Raw genomic sequence first — 17,356 nt, 5'->3', positions numbered from 1 at the left:
GGAGAACATTTTTCTCTATGAACTGTATTATGCTAATGGAGCTAGACATCCCCTGAGACCATGGTCCCCAGCCCTCAGCCCAGTAACTCAATCCCTATAGGAGTTTGGATGTGTCTAGGAAGGTTCTATCACTTTGCCTTGGTCAAGTTGTTGTGCTGACTTCCCCTATACTGTGTGTTGCCTTTCGTTTCACCAAAATTAACACTTGTCTATTACCTAGTTAGTGATTTCTCCTCCTCACCCCTCCCCTCCCTCGTAACCATCAAAGTTTTTTTTTTTTTGTATGTTTGTGTAAGCCTTTTCTTGGGCTTTTATAATACTGATATCATACAATATTTGTCCTTTTTTTATTGTGCTTATGGTGAAAGTTTACAGAGCAAGTTAGTTTCTTGTTAAACAATTAACACAAATTGTTTTCTGACATTGGTTGCCAACCCCGTGAGTGTCAACACTCTCTCATTCTCCACCTTGGGTTCCCTTTTTACATTTGTCCAGCTTTCCTATCCTCTCCTGCCTTCTTGTCCTTGCCCTGGGCTGGTGTGCCCATTTAGTCTTATATACAACGTTGAGCTACATGTATTATTGACTGTTTTATGGGCCTGTCTAATTTTTGGCTGAAGGGTGAGCCTCAGGAGTGGACTTCAGTAATGAGTTAAAAGGGTGTCCGGGAGCCACACTTTCAGGGTTTTTCCAGTCTCTGTCAGACCAGTAAGTCTGGTCTTTTTTGTGAGTTTGAATTTTGCTCTACATTTTCTCCAGCTCCATTCAGTTACCCAAAGCCAACATTTTCCAGGCCCAGGTTTCCCTACCTACCTGCTGTACCATGTTCTAAGATGATCTTCACCAGACACAAAAGGATCAGTAATTCTATCTGCTTGCTTAGTTCTTCCTTCTGACAAAAGTTAAAACCACACTTCTTACCTATTTCCTCATACTTGCTGAGGCAAGAATTTCATTTGATTTCCAGTCTCAGAGATCTTGAGTTCACAAACTACTCTCCTTTCACTCATTTTTGCCTTACACTCAGGTTTCATCTTTCGTAAATTATTTGAGCCAACCTGAGATATTCAGTCACCTAAGCAGTTTCTTATTTCAGTATTCAATAATTCTTTATCAATATCTTGAATCATTAAACTGGGGTTCACAGAAAAAATATATAATAACTTTTAAACATTCCTATTCACCAATTCTGAAAACATATAATGCCTTCTGAGCACCGAGGCAACATATTGCATTATTTTTTCTGTTTTTGGAGGTCCAGGTCTCAGGTCACCACTTCTCACTGGATAGGACCATTGAGAAGCCTTGGTTGAATCTATCTTGACTCTATGGGTGCCATGATCTAAAAAGAGATTTTCTCACAAGCCCAGGGGCAAGGATGAGAAGGCATGAGGGGACAGAAAAGCTGGTAATGGGGAACCCAAGGTCAAGAAGCAGAGAGTGTTGACATGTCCTGGGGTTGGCAACCAATGTTAAAAAAAAACGTGTATCGTTTAATGAGAAACTAGTTTGCTCTGTAAATGGTCATCTAAAGTACAATAAAACAAAAATCAATTTTCTGAATCAGTTTCTGATGCTTTGGTTCACTTAATCCTTCTTTAGACTCAAATCTTAAAATATAAATGGGTTTTGCTCATCCATAGTTTCTAAGTTTTCTATAATTAACATGTATTACTTTTTTTAAGACAGGAAAACCACAAAAATATCAATACAGAAAAATACTAAAACGAAAAATGCTGGGGAAAGATTTAGTTCTCTGAGTAATCCAGACGTTTAGATTCCAAGAAACAAGAGTTTCCTGGTTTGGAAATCAATCTGTCTTGGAAGAAGTACAGCCAGAATGCTCATGAGAAGCAAGACTTCGTCTCACATACTTTGGACATGTTATCTGGAGAGACCAGTCCCTAGAGAAGGACATCATGCTTGGTAAAGTAAAGGGTCAGCAAAAAAAAGGAAGACCCTCAATGAGATGGATTGATATACTGGCCCCAACAATGGGCTCAAACATAGCAATGATTGTGAGGATGGTGAAGGACCAGGCAGTGTTTTGTTCTGTTGCACACAGGGTCACTATGAGTCGGAATCAACTCAATGGCACCTAACAACAACAGAAACATGTAGTAACTATTTATAATTGACACTTCATCTTCCTAAGACTGACTTTTTTTCTTTTTATACTGTTCTTGTTATTTTGGGTGCTGTCAAGTCGATTTCTGACTTAGCAACCCCAAGTGACTGCCCCATAGGGTTTTCTTGGCTGTAATCTTTATGGAAACAGATTGCCAGGTCTTTCTCCTGTGGAGCCACTGGATGGGTTTGAACCACCAGCCTTTAGGTTAGAAGCTGAGTGTTCAACCGTTGTGCCACCTAGGCTCCTTTTTTATGTATTATAAATCACTAATTTTCTATTTTCTCTGACTTTCATTACTAGCACTGAAAGTTGGAACTCATCCCCTACTCAAAAAAAATTTAACGACTCTTTCTTGCAACTCACCTGGTGGTCCTTCCTCTTTTCCAAATTTTAACACAAAGGAGGGAGGGTTTAGAAGAGAACCACCTTTTTTCCCAGTTATCTGCACTTGCCTTCTCTTTATCCTGAGGACTCCAGCTGAAATAAGTTACAAGATTGAGGGGGCTACTTCAAGTTCCCTCACAGCTACTTCCTCCCCCTCACCCCTGACCATGCCTGGTCTTCCTAAAATGGATGTCAGTAACATCTTTTGCAATTTACCTTAGAAGTAGAGGTATTTGGCCTTCCTTTTCCAGGTCATTTGGTGTCTATATTGGACACATCAACTCCCAAGTTTTCCGTTTCGTTAGCAGGGAGATGGAAACGTGCTGGTCAGCACAGGTCATCAGCTCACGCATCCTTCCGGAACGATCTACTACCTTACTTCTCAACCGGAAGCTGACAATAAATGCCTCAAGGTCCAAACCCACTGGGGGAACTCCAAACCGCAGCACTCCACAGCATGCTTGAAATGGAGGATCAGTGAGAACATGACCTTGGGAGTGGAAAAGTCTTATTTTTTCTTCAATCAACCACAAGTATGAGGGAAAAATTGTTCACGTCTATATACCCCGGCAGAACAGTCAGTGGAGACCATAGGAAAGCCTGTCGGGGGATATACTTTCCTTTTTTTTTGAGCTCTCGGTTTCCGGCACACCTTCTTGAAAAGGTACAACAATGGTGGATTGTGCCCGGAAATGGCAATGACCACGTGGACTGGGCAACCCGGAAACGGAAATTGGCACCCGGTCTGCTTGGGCTCTGCCATGTTCATTGAGAAACAGGCCAGGTGGGGTTTCCTCACTCTTCCTCACCTGGCACAGCCCTGTCTTTTCGCTGGAGGCAGTCCCCTGGCCTCCCACAAGCAGTCGAGCACAGCTGAACTGAGTCTTGGCTGTGGCCTAGGGCTTATGCTCTGGCCTCAGCAGGACCTCTTGGCCGCCCACATGAGGTGCCCTCTGCCACAGTCTATTTAAGCAGTGCTCAGCGGAAGGCCTCTCGGGTTGCCTTGTCTTTTGTTATTACAAACAATGCTCTAATAAATAATCTTGTAAAAATCATAATTCCTCATTATTCAGGTTGTAAAATTCCCAGAAGTGGGATGCTGGGCCAAAGAGGCTATCATTGTTAATGTTGATAGATATTGCCAAATAGTCCAGGAAATGGCAGGCAGTGTGTGAAAGGGCCTGCTTCCCAACAGGTTTACAAACTGAGATTTTTGCCATTTTGGAAGGTAAAATAGTGTGTTTGAAACTTGCAAGAAAGGAATGAACACCAGGTGAATTGCAGAAAAGAATCACTAAAAAAAAAATTGGGGGGGGGGTGGGGGGGTTGTTCCTACTTTTGACTTTAGTCATGAAAGTCAGAGAAAATCCAAGCTACGGATAATATATAAAAAGTTGTTGTCGCTGTTGGGTGCCACTGAATTGGCTCTGACTTGTAGTGAACTCATGTATAACAGAACTAACTGTGCCATCCTCACAGTCATTGCTATGTTTGAGTCCGTTGTTGCAGTCACTGCGTCAATCCATTTCGTTGAGGGTCTTCTTTTTCACTGATGTTCTACCTTACTTAGCATGATGTCCTTCTCCAGGGACTGGTCCCTCCTGATAACATGTCCAAAGTATGTGAGAAGAAGGCCCACCATCCTCACTTCCAAGAAGGCTGTACTTCTCCCAAGATAGATTCGTTCATGCTTTTGGCAGTCCATGGTATATTCAATATTCTTCAAGAACACCGTAATTCAAAGGCATCAATTTTTCTTTGGTTTTCCTTATTCATCGTCCAGCTTTCACATACATATGAGGCAATTGAAAATATCATGGTTTGGGGTCAGGTGCACTTTAGTCCTCAAAGTGACGTCTTTGCTTTTCAACACTTAAAGTACAGCAGATTTGCCCAATGCAACACATTGTTTGATTTCCTGACCGCTGCTTCCATGGGCGTTGATTGTGGATCCAAGTAAAATGAAATCCTCGACAACTTCAATATTTTCTCCGTTTATCACAATGTTGCTTATTCGTCCAATTGTGAGGGTTTTTGTTTTATGTTGAGGTGCAAGGCTGTGGTCTTTGATCTTCATCACTAAGTGCTTCAAGTCCTCTTCACTTTCAGCAAGCAAGGTTGTGTCATCTGCATAACCAAGGTTGTTAATGAGTCTTCCTCCAATCCTGATGCTGCATTCTCCTTTATAGAATCCAGTTTCTTGGATTATTGGTTTAGCATACAGATTGAATAAGTATGGCGAAAGAATGCAATCCTGACACACACCTTTCCTAACTTTAAGCCACACAGTACCCCCTTGTTCTCTTCAAACAACTTCCTCCTGGTCTATATACAGGTTCCTCATAAGCACAATTAAGTGTTTTGGAATTCCCATTTTCCTCAATGTTATCCATAATTTGTCTTGATCCACACAGTCGAATGCCTTTGCATAGTCAATAAAACACATCTTTCTGGTATTCTCTGCTTTCAGCCAAGATCCATCTAACATCACCAATGATATCCCTCATTCCATGTCTTCTTCTGACTCCAGCTTGAACTTCTGGCAGTTCCCTGTCGATGTACTACTGCAGCCACTTTTGAAATATCTTCAGCAAAGTTTTACTTGTGTGTGATATTAATGATATTGTTTGATAATTTCCATATTCTGTTAGATCACCTTTCTTTGGAATGGTACAAATATGGATCTCTTCCAGTCAGTTGGCCAGGAAGCTGTCTTCCAAATTTCTTGACATAGACGATGAGCACCTCTAGCTCTGCATCTCTTTGTTGAAACATCTCTGTTGGTATTCCGTCAATTCCTAGAGCCTTGTTTTTGTAATTTTCTGCACACACACACTTCCTGATGGTCCCAGGGCTGTAGGCTTTTAAAGACATCAGAAGAGAAAGGGTAAGCAGAGGACTCTGTGGAAAAAAGAAGAAAGGATTAGATTGGGGGAAACCTGATCAAGAGACTACTGCAATAGTACAGACAAGAGATATGGCTGCTACTGGGGACGGAGACCTGTTGGTCAGGTTTATGTAACCAAAAAAGGAGCTTAAATCCTCAATCAAGCTTCTTAATCCAATATGGACAACAATCGCTGATGTCCGCAGTTGGACAAAAGATACATTTCTAGGTCCACAACAAAATAACTACATCATCTTGTCTTCCAAAATTAGCAGGTGTTCCTGCCACAGAGAGCATAACCATCCCTTTCCTGGTGACCCATGTACTCTCTCTGAGGCACAGTTTCACAGGGGTGTGATGAGGCTTTTATTAATGACCTCACTCATTCCACCCTGCAAAAAAAAAAAAAAAAAAACCGTTGCTGTCCAGTCAATTCCGACTCATGGCGACCCTATAAGACAGAGTAGAACTGCCCTGTAGGGTTTCCCAGGGGTGGCTGGTGGATTCAAACTGCCAAGCTTTTAGTTAGCAGCCAATCTCTTAACCACTGGGCCATCAGGGCTCCCAGAACCCCACCCTAAATTCCCCACATTTCCTGAAAGGTACCTGGAGCATATTTAAAACTATTCATCTGGACAGGGCTGCTAACCAAGTGCTTCTCCACTAGTCTTGGCCCATCTTCCTCCCTGCTTGGAGCCTGGAAGGCAGGGGCAGAGCAAGATACTCTCCTCTGATCTCTCTGGCCACTCAGGAGTGGTCACCTGACAGGAGCAGTATTCAAAACCAGAAGTTAAGGTATGGTCCGAGCTCCTTTAAGCTCAAGAATTTGGGGGCTCCTGAGAGTCCGCAGAGAAGAGTCCAGAAGCCTCTTATGAGGGGCTTCCTCCTCTGCCTCCCTGTCAGCCTTCTGCTTCAAGGTAAGATAGGCAAGGACAGGGGAAGATGGAAATGCTGTTCTGGACAACATCCAGAAACTGTCTCATTCTCTGGAACTGGAGGGCATCCAAAATAAATGGGCTAAGTATTCCCTTTCTCTGTAACATCTATGTCTTGGCTTCCTTTTGGGGACAGATGAAAACCCATTTTACTGATCAGTACACACACCCCCTCTCTCATTTGTCTGCATAGGCATCTACCAAATTGTCTGCCGTTCCATTTTACCACTTCTCCAATTCCACGCTTCTGTATAACTCAGGCTGCTAACCAAAAGGTCGGCAGTTCGAATCCACCAGCCGCTTCTTGGAAACTCTATGGGGGCAGTTCTACTCTCTCCTATAGGCTCATTATGAGACAGAATTGACTCAACAGCAACAGGATAATGCCCAACTTTTCCAAGATACAGCACACCAAGATATGGTATCTATGAGCAGGATAGCTTGGATCCTGTTGACTATAACATATCACCTTTCACAATTCACTTAGGAAAATCCTGTATAGAGGTGATGTGGAGGAAAAGGATAATATTTGCTTCTCCTGGGAACTGCCACATAGGGTTTCCAAGGAGTGGCTGGTGGATTCCAACTGACAACCTCTTGGTTAACAGCCATAGCCCTTAACCACTTTGCCACCAGAGCTCCTAACTAGTGTGGGACAATACTAAAGGAGGCTTAGGAATGAACTTGCTGAGCTATCATTACAGAAATAACCATACGATTGTCTGGGGTTGGAGTGTGAGCAGGATTTCTTTTTTTTTTTTTAACTTTTATTGAGCTTCAAGTAAATGTTTACAAATCAAGTCAGACTGTCACATATAAGTTTATATACACCTTACTCCATACTCCCACTTGCTCCCCCTTAATGAGTCAGCCCTTCCAGTCTCTCCTTTCGTGACAATTTTGCCAGCTTCCAACTCTCTCTATCCTCCCATCCCCCCTCCAGACAGGAGATGCCAACGCAGTCTCAAGTGTCCACCTAACACAAATAGCTCACTCTTCATCAGCATCTCTCTCCTACCCACTGTCCAGTCTCTTCCATGTCTGATGAGTTGTCTTCAGGAATGGTTCCTGTCCTGGGCTAACAGAAGGTTTGGGGACCATGACCGCCAGGATTCCTCTAGTCTCAGTCAGACCATTAAGTATGGTTTTTTTATGAGAATTTGGGGTCTGCATCCCACTGATCTCCTGCTCCCTCAGGGGTTCTCTGTTGTGCTCTCTGTCAGGGCAGTCATCGATTGTGGCCGGGCACCAACTAGTTCTTCTGGTCTCAGGAGGATGTAAGTCTCTGGTTCATGTGGCCCTTTCTGTCTCTTGGGCTCTTGGGCTCATAGTTATCGTGTGACCTTGGTGTTCTTCATTCTCCTTTGATCCAGGTGGGTTGAGACCAATCGATGCTTCATAGATGGCCGCTTGTTAGCATTTAAGACCCCAGACGCCACATTTCACAGTGGGATGCAGAATGTTTTCATAATAGAATTATTTTGCCAATTGACTTAGAAGTCCCCTTAAACCATGGTCCCCAAACCCCTGCCCTTGCTCCACTGACCTTCTAAGCATTCAGTTTATCCCGGGAACTTCTTTGCTTTTGGTCCAGTCCAGTTGAGCTGACCTTCCGTGTATTGAGTATTGTCCTTCCCTTCACCTAAAGCGGATTTTATCTACTAACTAATCAGTAAAAAAAACCCTCTCCCACCCTCCGTCCCTCCCCCCTTGTAACCACAAAAGTATGTGTGCTTCTCAGTTTATACTATTTCTCAAGATCTTATAATAGTGGTCTTATACAATATTTGTCCTTTTGCCTCTGATTAATTTCGCTCAGCATAATGCCTTCCAGCTTCCTCCATGTTATGAAATGTTTCAGAGATTCATCACTGTTCTTTATCGATGCGTAGTATTCCATTGTGTGAATATACCACAATTTATTTATCCATTCATCCGTTGATGGACACCTTGGCTGCTTCCAGCTTTTTGCTATTGTAAACAGAGCTGCAATAAACATGGGTGTGCATATATCTGTTCGTGTAAAGGCTCTTATTTCTCTAGGATATATTCCGAGGAGTGGGATTTCTGGGTTGTATGGTAGTTCTATTCCTAACTGTTTAAGATAACACCAGATAGATTTCCAAAGTGGTTGTACCATTTTACATTCCCACCAGCAGTGTATAAGAGTTCCAATCCCTCCGCAGCCTCTCCAACATTTATGATTTTGTGTTTTTTGGATTAATGCCAGCCTTGTTGGAATGAGATGGCATCTCCTCGTAGTTTTAATTTGCATTTCTCTAATGGCTAATGATCGAGAGCATTTTCTCATGTATCTGTTAGCTGCCTGAATATCTTCTTTAGTGAAGTGCGTGTTCATATCCTTTGCCCACTCCTTGATTGGGTTGTTTGTCTTTTTGTGGTTGAGTTTTGATAGAATCATATAGATTTTAGAGATCAGGCACTGGTCGGAGATGTCATAGCTGAAAATTCTTTCCCAGTCTGTAGGTGGTCTTTTTACTCTTTTGGTGAAGTCTTTTTTTCAGATGAGCATAGGTGTTTGATTTTTAGGAGCTCCCAGTTATCTGGTTTCTCTTTGTCATTTTTGGTAATGTTTTGTATTCTTTTTATGCCTTGTATTAGGGCTGTGAGCAGGATTTTTACATTTCTTTTTAGATCCTTGTGTAGCTCCACACGGCAGATGATGCATGAGATCTCATCAAGATGGAAATGATGAAAATGGCTCCCACAGGTTTTTAAGGAAATCACCAGATTTGAGAAGGGTAGAGAGCACAGCACATAGTAGGTAGTCAGTAAATACATGTTGAATACAAGATTCCTTAAGTCACCATATAGTTTATATCACTCTCCCAGGTACTACTTTCCAAACTTCCTTTCAGGAAATGGGAAAACCTATAAGTGAGAAGGGAAAGTTGAGTGGGAAATTTTTTTTTTGAGGTAAAGTTTGGTCAACGACTATAAGGAAGAATTAAAATAGAGCTGGAGAGATAAAAGTATGGTCAGATGAAGCCCAAAAATTTATGGCTGTGAGTTTGGTAGGAGTTGGACTCCCTGGAGTGCCTGTTTGCATACACATTTGGGTAAGCTTTCTACTGGAGCAAAAACAGGAAGAAAGGTCTGAGCCCTGACTCAGCACACCACATCAACTTCCACCATCTGCCTACCAGACCAGCCCATCCTCCCTCACCCTGGGCAGGAAGGGCTTTGGCTTTGGAAGGTCTTGGCACAAGAAGGGGGGACTCACCTGCTTCTCTTGTTGTCTAGGTCTTCTCTCTCTGCTGGGAGGCTCTCAGGCGCCAACCCTGGCTCTCCTCTCACAGAGGAAACATGCTGACCCAGCTTCCATCTCACAGGTTTTATCCTCTCTACAGGAAGGGCAAACACTTCACCATCAACTGCTCAGGGTTTGACCAGCACTGCGTGGAGCCTGCTGCCTTCTAGGACATGTTTAACCAGAAGGCCTTTCAGCCAGTCATCAACTACACCATCCCCACTTATGTCAACATCTCCTTCATCCTTTCTGCCATCCTAGAAGTGGCGAGACTTGGCTCCCCCATCCTTTCCAAAGGCTTCTAGTAGGGAACAGGAACCCTCTGCCCTGTCAACCCAACATGGCATGGTCCAATGGTGAGAAACAAGGCCCCTGAATGGATTTTGTACAAGTTAAAGGTTCATCCTATGAGGTGAGGAGGCTGCAGTGACATTTCTGCAGGGAACATTTGTCCTTGAGAATGTTATGAAAATATTCTACAAAAAAATACCTTCCCCTACCCAGAGGCCCCTTGGAAGAAAGGCCTGGTGATCTACTTTGGAAAAATCAGCCATTGGAAACCCCTTGGAGGGCAGTTCTACTCTGACACATATGGGGTCACCATGAGTCAGAATTGACTCAATGACAACTGGTTTATCTTGACAGGGGAGAGGAAAATTCCACTTCCTAATTGATACAATCTTGTGTCATTTGAATCTTTTGCAATAAGTATATATAATTTGTAATAAAAAAATTTTTAGTTAAAAATGTAAAAAAAAAATACATTCTCAATGATCCACAATATTGTTTTTTCACTGGCATTTTCCATACAGCCTGAGTTTTCCTGACTTGTCTTTTTTATGCATGTAAGTTGTGATTGACAAGCTGAACTGTCACACAGGGCCACTTAGCAAACAATAAAGGCCAGAGGTAGACTAAGTCCCAATCTCACAGCATTTATGATCCTGGATGGGAATTTTTTTGTCAGGATGCACAACTTCAGCTGCTGACGTCATTTCTGTGGCTAAATATGGTATGTGAGATTCAGCTTCCTCTTTCTTCTCTCTCCTTCCCTTTTTTTCTGGCTTCACTTGTAAAAATCACATTTGTTGACATTGACAGCGCTTGGAGGAACAGACAAATCAAACCAGAATGAGGCCAATGCTGGTGACAAATAGCTTTCTGGGCTGCCAATCAACTTTGAAAACCTTAGGGTGAAAATACAAGGAGAAGGAAGGTGGTACAGTTGGAAGCTACTAAGTAAGCTTCATGGCCCATATATACTTAAGGTCAAACTTAAGATTTCCCTTGAGTGGGAAGTGGAAGGCCAATAAGACTTCATTTGTTAGAGAAGGAGAGACAGCTATCACCAGAAGTGAAGAGGAATCAGAGTTTTAAAAGGAAATGAGGTCCAAAAAGCAACATGCATAGTATGAGTCTATCTGTATAAATAAAAACAAATGCTGGAATATGCATTTTTTTTTTTTTTTCTGGAATGGTACACAAGAAACTAATAGTACTGGGACTAAGTTGGGGCCCTGGTGGCACAGTGGTTGAGGGCTCAGCAGCTAACCAAAAGGCCGGCAGTTCAAAGCTACCAGCCACTCCTTGGAAGCCTTATGGGGCAGTTCTGCTCTATCCTGTAGGGTCGCTATGAGTTGGAATCAACTCGATGGCAATGGGTTTGGTTTTTTTTTGTTTGTTTATTATTATTATTGCTATTACTGTGTCTTTCTGAAAGCCCACCTTATAGAAAGCTATGAGTCCGAATCGACTCAACGCCAGTGGGTTTTTTAAATTGGAGTGAATCATGAAGGAAGAGTATTACTTTTTTATATATATAATTTTTATTGTGCTTTAAGTGAAAGTTTACAAATCAAGTCAGTCTCTCACACAAAAACCCATATACACCTTGCTACACACTCCCAATTACTCTCCCCCTAATGAGACAGCCCGCTCTCTCCCTCCACTCTCTCTTTTCATGTCCATTTCGTCAGCTTCTAACCCCCTCCACCCTCTCATCTACCCTCCAGGCAGGAGATGCCAACATAGTCTCAAGTGTCCACCTGATCCAAGAAGCTCACTCCTCACCAGCATCCCTCTCCAACACATTATCCAGTCCAATCCGTCTGAAGAGTTGGCTTCGGGAATGGTTCCTGTCCTGGGGCAACAGAAGGTCTGGAGGCCATGACCACTGGGGTCCTTCCAGTCTCAGTCAGACCATTACGTCTAGTCTTATGAGAATTTGGGGTCTGCATCCCACTGCTCTCCTGCTCCCTCAGGGCTTCTCTGTTGTGTTCCCTGTCTGAGTAGTCATCAGTTGTAGCTGGGCACCATCTAGTTTTCTGGTCTCAGGATGATGTAGTCGCTGGTTCATGTGGCCCTTTCTGTCTCTTGGGCTCGTAATCACCTTGTGTCCTTGGTGTTCCTCATTCTCCTTTGATCCAGGTGGGTTGAAACCAATTGATGCATCTTAGATGGCTGCTTGCTAGCGTTTAAGACCCCAGACGCCACTCTTCAAAGTGGGATGCAGAATGTTTTCTTAATAGATTTTATTATGCCAGTTGACTTAGATGTCCCCTGAAACCATGGTCCCCAGACCCCTGTCCCTGCTACCCTGGCCTTCAAAGCATTCAGTTTATTCAGGAAACTTCTTTGCTTTTGGTTTAGTCCAATTGTGCTGACCTCCCCTGTATTGTGTGCTGTCTTTCCCTTCCCCTAAAGTAGTTCTTATCTACTATCTAATTAGTGAATGCTCCTCTCCCACCCTCCCTCCCTCCCCCCTCTCGTAACCAGAAAAGAATGTTTTCTTCTCAGTTTAAACTTACTTCTCAAGTTCTTGTAATAGTGGTCTTATACAATATTTTTCCTTTTGCAACTAATTTCACTCAGCATAATGCCTTCCAGGTTCCTCCATGTTATGCAATGTTTCACAGATTCATCACTGTTCTTTATCGATGCATAGTATTCCATTGTGTGAATATACCATAATTTATTTATCCATTCATCTGTTGATGGGCACCTTGGTTGCTTCCATGTTTTTGCTATTGTAAACAGTGCTTCAATAAACATGGGTGTGCATATATCTGTTTGTGTAAAGGCTCTTATTTCTCTAGGATATATTACAAGGAGTGGGGTTGCTGGATCATATGGTAGTTCTATTTCTAGCTTTTTAAGGAAGTGCCAAATCGATTTCCAAAGTGGTTGTACCATTTGACATTCCCACCAGCAGTAGAGAAGTGTTCCAATCTCTCCACAGCCTCTCCAATATTTATTGTTTTGTGTTTTTTGGATTAATGCCAGCCTTGTTGGAGTGAGATGAAATCTCATTGTAGTTTTGATCTGCACTTCTCTAATGGCTAATGATCATGAACATTTCCTCATATATCTGTTAGCTACCTGAATGTCTTCTTTAGTGAAGTGTCTATTCATATCTTTTGCCCATTTTTTAATTGGGTTATTTGTCTGTTTGCAGTTGAGTTTTTGCAGTGTCACGTAGATTTTAGAGATCAGGCGCTGATCAGAAATGTCATAGCTAAAAACTTTTTCCCAGTCTGTAGGTAGTCTTTTCACTCTTTTGATGAAGTCTTTGGATGAGCATAGGTGTTTGATTTTTAGGAAGAATATCACTTTTTATGCTATACTTTTCTGGAATGGTTAAAGTTGTACCATATATGTGTAGTATATACATTTATAAAAATGCATACATACATAAATATATTCAAGGGAATGGAAGGGCAGAAGATGCTGACGCAAACTAGCTCCAAGTTTCAGCCATCACTCATCCCTCCCTGCCCTGTGCTCTTGATCTGGGATAACCCATTCATCAGCTGGGACCCAGAGGAATGTGGTAACATCAGTAAACTCAATGTGACAACTGAGAACCTATGGCTCCCAGACATCTTCATTGTGGAAACATGGGTATCAGGGCTGGGGAAAGCTGGGGGGAGGCTCCATCTGCAAAGCACAGGCCAGGGGCAGTGCAGAGCAGACCCAACCTGTGGGACCAATTAACACTGCAGAGAGGATTAAGATCACAGCTGGCCAACTTCTCCCCTAGGGATTGGAAATGGTGGCCAGAGAAAATGGCAGAGTTGCCATCATGAGCAAAATTGGGAAGCCCTGACTTAAGAGGAAAAACCCAAACTGATGTGAAATCCAGAGTACTTGCCTCCCTCCCCTTTTGCCACTTAGCATGGATGTGGATCATAACCCCAGAAGGCCTCTCTACATACGTGACCCGTGATGGTTGCATCATATCCAACAAACCAGTGGGGGTGACCAGCACCTATAGCTTGGACATCTTCTATTTTCCTTTGACCAGCAGAACTGCACACTTACCTTTAGCTCTTTCTTCTACATAGGTGAGTTGCAGTGGGGTTTTGGGATAGGGCAAACGAGATCAACCAGTGGGGCAGCAAAAAAGCACACATAGGCAAAGTCATTTTTTAAAAAATATATAAAAATGAACAGTGAGGTATTTGCTCGCTAGAGTGCATGAACGGTAGTAAGAGGGAGCTGAGCTGAGTAGGGAGTAAGGCTTTCTGAGGAAGCACAGAATAGAAAGGAGGCAATCAAGTAGCAAGGAAATCATTTTATCGGGCAATTTGAAAAAAGGTAGCTTTCCAATCAGGTTGCTCTAAGTCCTGCACAAAGTAAATATTCAGTAGATGTGTGTTGACTGAATGTGCCCCTGCGGGGGACGACATGTGTTGAATGAACATCTGTGTACTCTTCAGTGGACAACATGTTGAATGAATAGCTTTCCTGCAGTGAACGACTTGTGTTGAATGAATGTCTGTCTCCCCTGCAGTAAATGACATGTGTTAAATGAATGTCTATCTTCCCTGCAGCGGACAGCATGTGTTGACTGAATGTCTGTCACCCCTGCAGTGGACAAGATGTTGCTGGGCATGGAAAAGGAAATGTGGGAGATAGCAGACACTTTACATGACATTGTCTACACACAAGGGGATTGGGTCCTCCAGGGCATCAACAAGGCCACCCCGAAGATGTCCGTGGGCTCCAGCCTTTTTGACCAGATCGTGTTCTATGTGAGCTCAGAGGTTTTTGCATGACCATATACCCTCCCACATTTCCTTCTCCAGATCCTCCTGAGTCCTGGACCAGAGCCTCTGGCTTCTTGCCCCAAGACCAGAAAGACCATGAGTGCCATAGCCCTCAGAGCTTCCTCCCTCCTGAGTCTCCCAAACCATCCTCCTCTTTCTGGGTCTGCTAGCTCTGGCCTAGGTTTTCTTTGGTGGGTATGGGGGAGTCTTTTTAGTTATATGAAAGCTGCTCCTCACCCAGCCCTGGAAAAAAAACCCTGGTGGGGTGAGGACAACAAGGAAGAAAGGACCAGAACCATCCCTCAGTCTCCCTTCAGGCCTAGCTTCCCCTAGTTCTCTGCTCTCTCCTCCTTACCAGGTGGCCATCAGGCACAGGCCCATCCTCTATGTCATAAACTTTCTGGTGCCCAGTGGTTTTCTGATAGCCATCGACACCCTCATCTTCTACCTGCCGACAGAATGAGACTCGGACCCCATTCAAGATTATTCTTCTCATAGGCTACAATCTCTTCCTGCTCATGACGGATAAACTACTCCCTGCTAGTGGCACCCCACTCATCAGTACGCCCCTTCCCACTGTTGGGGGAAAAAAAAAAAGGAGGCAGAAGGGGCGGCAGGTGAACTGGAGAGGCAGCTGAGGCAGAAGGGAGAAGAAGGCATTCTTAGAAAGGGCTCTCTGTGTGCAACAGACAAAAGTGGGGCTCAGTGGTGCCTCTGAACCTGCCTCACTCAGGTGTGAGCCTTACCCTCACCCCAGGTGTCTTCTTTGCCCTGTGTCTGTCCCTTATGGTAGTCAGCCTGCTGAAGACCATCTTCATCACCTACCTGCTGCATGTGCCCACCACCTAGCCCCCACCCTGCCTCAGTGGCTCCACTCCCTTCTGCTGCACTACACCAGCCCAAGAAGTGCTGCACCTTTGAGCTCTGGAAAGAGAACAGGGGCTGGGACCTCACGTCCACTCACCTGCCTCGTAAAGGAAGTCAGCACTGCCCACACTCTTTACGCCCAGCCCATCTCCCCAAATCCCTACTTCTCCAATCTCGTCTCCTTGCCACTTCGCAGCTAAGTCTCTGCCCTCTCCACAGGCCTGAAGGAGCCAGGGAAATTGGTAGGGAAGCAGCTGCGACTCAAAGAGACAGAGCTCACTGGGGGCTCGGGATTGACAAGGGCCCGGCTAGTTGACTTGCAGGTGCAGTTCAGCCACATGATGGGCACCCTGCTCTTCCGCCTCTACCTGCTCTTCCTGGCCTCATCCACCATCATGATCATCATCCTCTGGAACACTTAGGAGTTCTAATTGTGCAAGAGCACCCCTGCGGTTCAGTTTCTCTTGGCCCCATTTGACCTCCTGTGAACCTGGTCCTTTGCGCCAACATGCATACACAGCCCCAAATACACCCATGACCCCCTGCTCCAGCCTTCCCTGTACTCAATAGAGCCACTGCCAAGTATCCCAGAAATGAGACTATAGCTCCAAAATTAATTTAGAATACACACAGTTACTTAAAAAATATAATTTTTTGCTGGAAAAGGAAGACTTTATAATGAATTATTACAAACATTAACTCAAAAAGTAACTGTTCATATTACTGGTGTAGAGGGAAGAAAATAAACCTTTTCCTTTTTAATAGGCTAACATATTTATTTGGGGCCCTGGTGGCACAGTGGTTAAGTGTTTGGCTGCTAACCAAGAGGTCAGTGGTTCAAATCCACCAGCTGCTCCTTGAAAGCCCTAGGGGGCAGTTCTATTCTCTTCTCTAGGGTTGCTATGAGTTAGAAGCGACTCCAAGGCAACAAGTTTTTTAGCATATTTATTTATTCTTTTGAGTATAATTATTGAGCATCTACATGTGCAGGACACTGTTCTGGGAGCTGAGAACATAGCGGTGAACCAAACTGACAAGAATCTCTACCCTCCAGAAACTTATATTCTAATGGGGATGGAGAGACTGACAATAAGGTGCCCCATTCAAGATAACTCTTGAATTTGCACCACCCAGGGACACAGAATGTGCTAAGTGCCAAGGAGAAAAGACGAAGTGGAAAAAAAAAAGTGGAGGAAGAGGGAAATAGGGAATTGGGGGATGGGGTTGCAAGTTTTGGTAGGGCGGCCAGGGAAGGGCTCCTTACAACTGCCTGAGGGGCTGGTCCTGATGGTTATTCCCCAGCTCACCTGGGAGGTGGAGTCTGTTGTAAAACACTGTTTCACAAGAGACTCAGTGGTTGGGTGACTTGCCTAAGGTCATATAGCTTTTTTTAGTTTTTTCTTAGGTATACATTTAAATACCAATGCCTACTGAGGCAGGTGATAGATACCCCAGAAACCCAGTGCCATCGTCAAAGGTTATAGATAGCTTGTACAAATGACATTGGCTAAGCACTGTGGGAGGCTTGAGGATGAATCCAACACAAGCTACAAGAGCTTATGGCCCAGCTGGAGAAATAAAATATGTTTATTAAATAATTTCAATTAAACATAGAGCCATGTTTTTAAAGTTTTATTGAATGCCATAAAAGAAACCGCAATAAAGTTCAGGGAGCAAAGGCTGCTTCTAGCTGAAGCAATGGTTCTCAAGCCTGGTTGCTCATTATTAGAATCATCAGAGGAGCTTCTAAAATAATACTAATGCCCAGGGCTCACTCCAATTCAATTGGAGTCTTTGGTGTGGGACCCAGCTTTGGTATATTTGAAAGCTCTT

The 17,356-nt window shown here is 43.7% G+C and overlaps 1 pseudogene; it reads left to right on the top strand.

The window, feature by feature from the left end:
* The first annotated feature begins 9,664 nt into the window (after positions 1-9,664).
* LOC126074826 (5-hydroxytryptamine receptor 3C-like) lies at positions 9,665-15,945 on the top strand (annotated as a pseudogene).
* The last annotated feature ends 1,411 nt before the right edge of the window (positions 15,946-17,356 follow it).

The sequence above is a fragment of the Elephas maximus genome, chromosome 1, assembly GCF_024166365.1.
Source record: "Elephas maximus indicus isolate mEleMax1 chromosome 1, mEleMax1 primary haplotype, whole genome shotgun sequence".
NCBI classification, from domain to species: Eukaryota; Metazoa; Chordata; class Mammalia; order Proboscidea; family Elephantidae; genus Elephas; species Elephas maximus.
The sequence above is the reverse complement of the archived record's forward strand: the minus strand, read 5'-3'. Positions and strand labels throughout refer to the sequence as shown.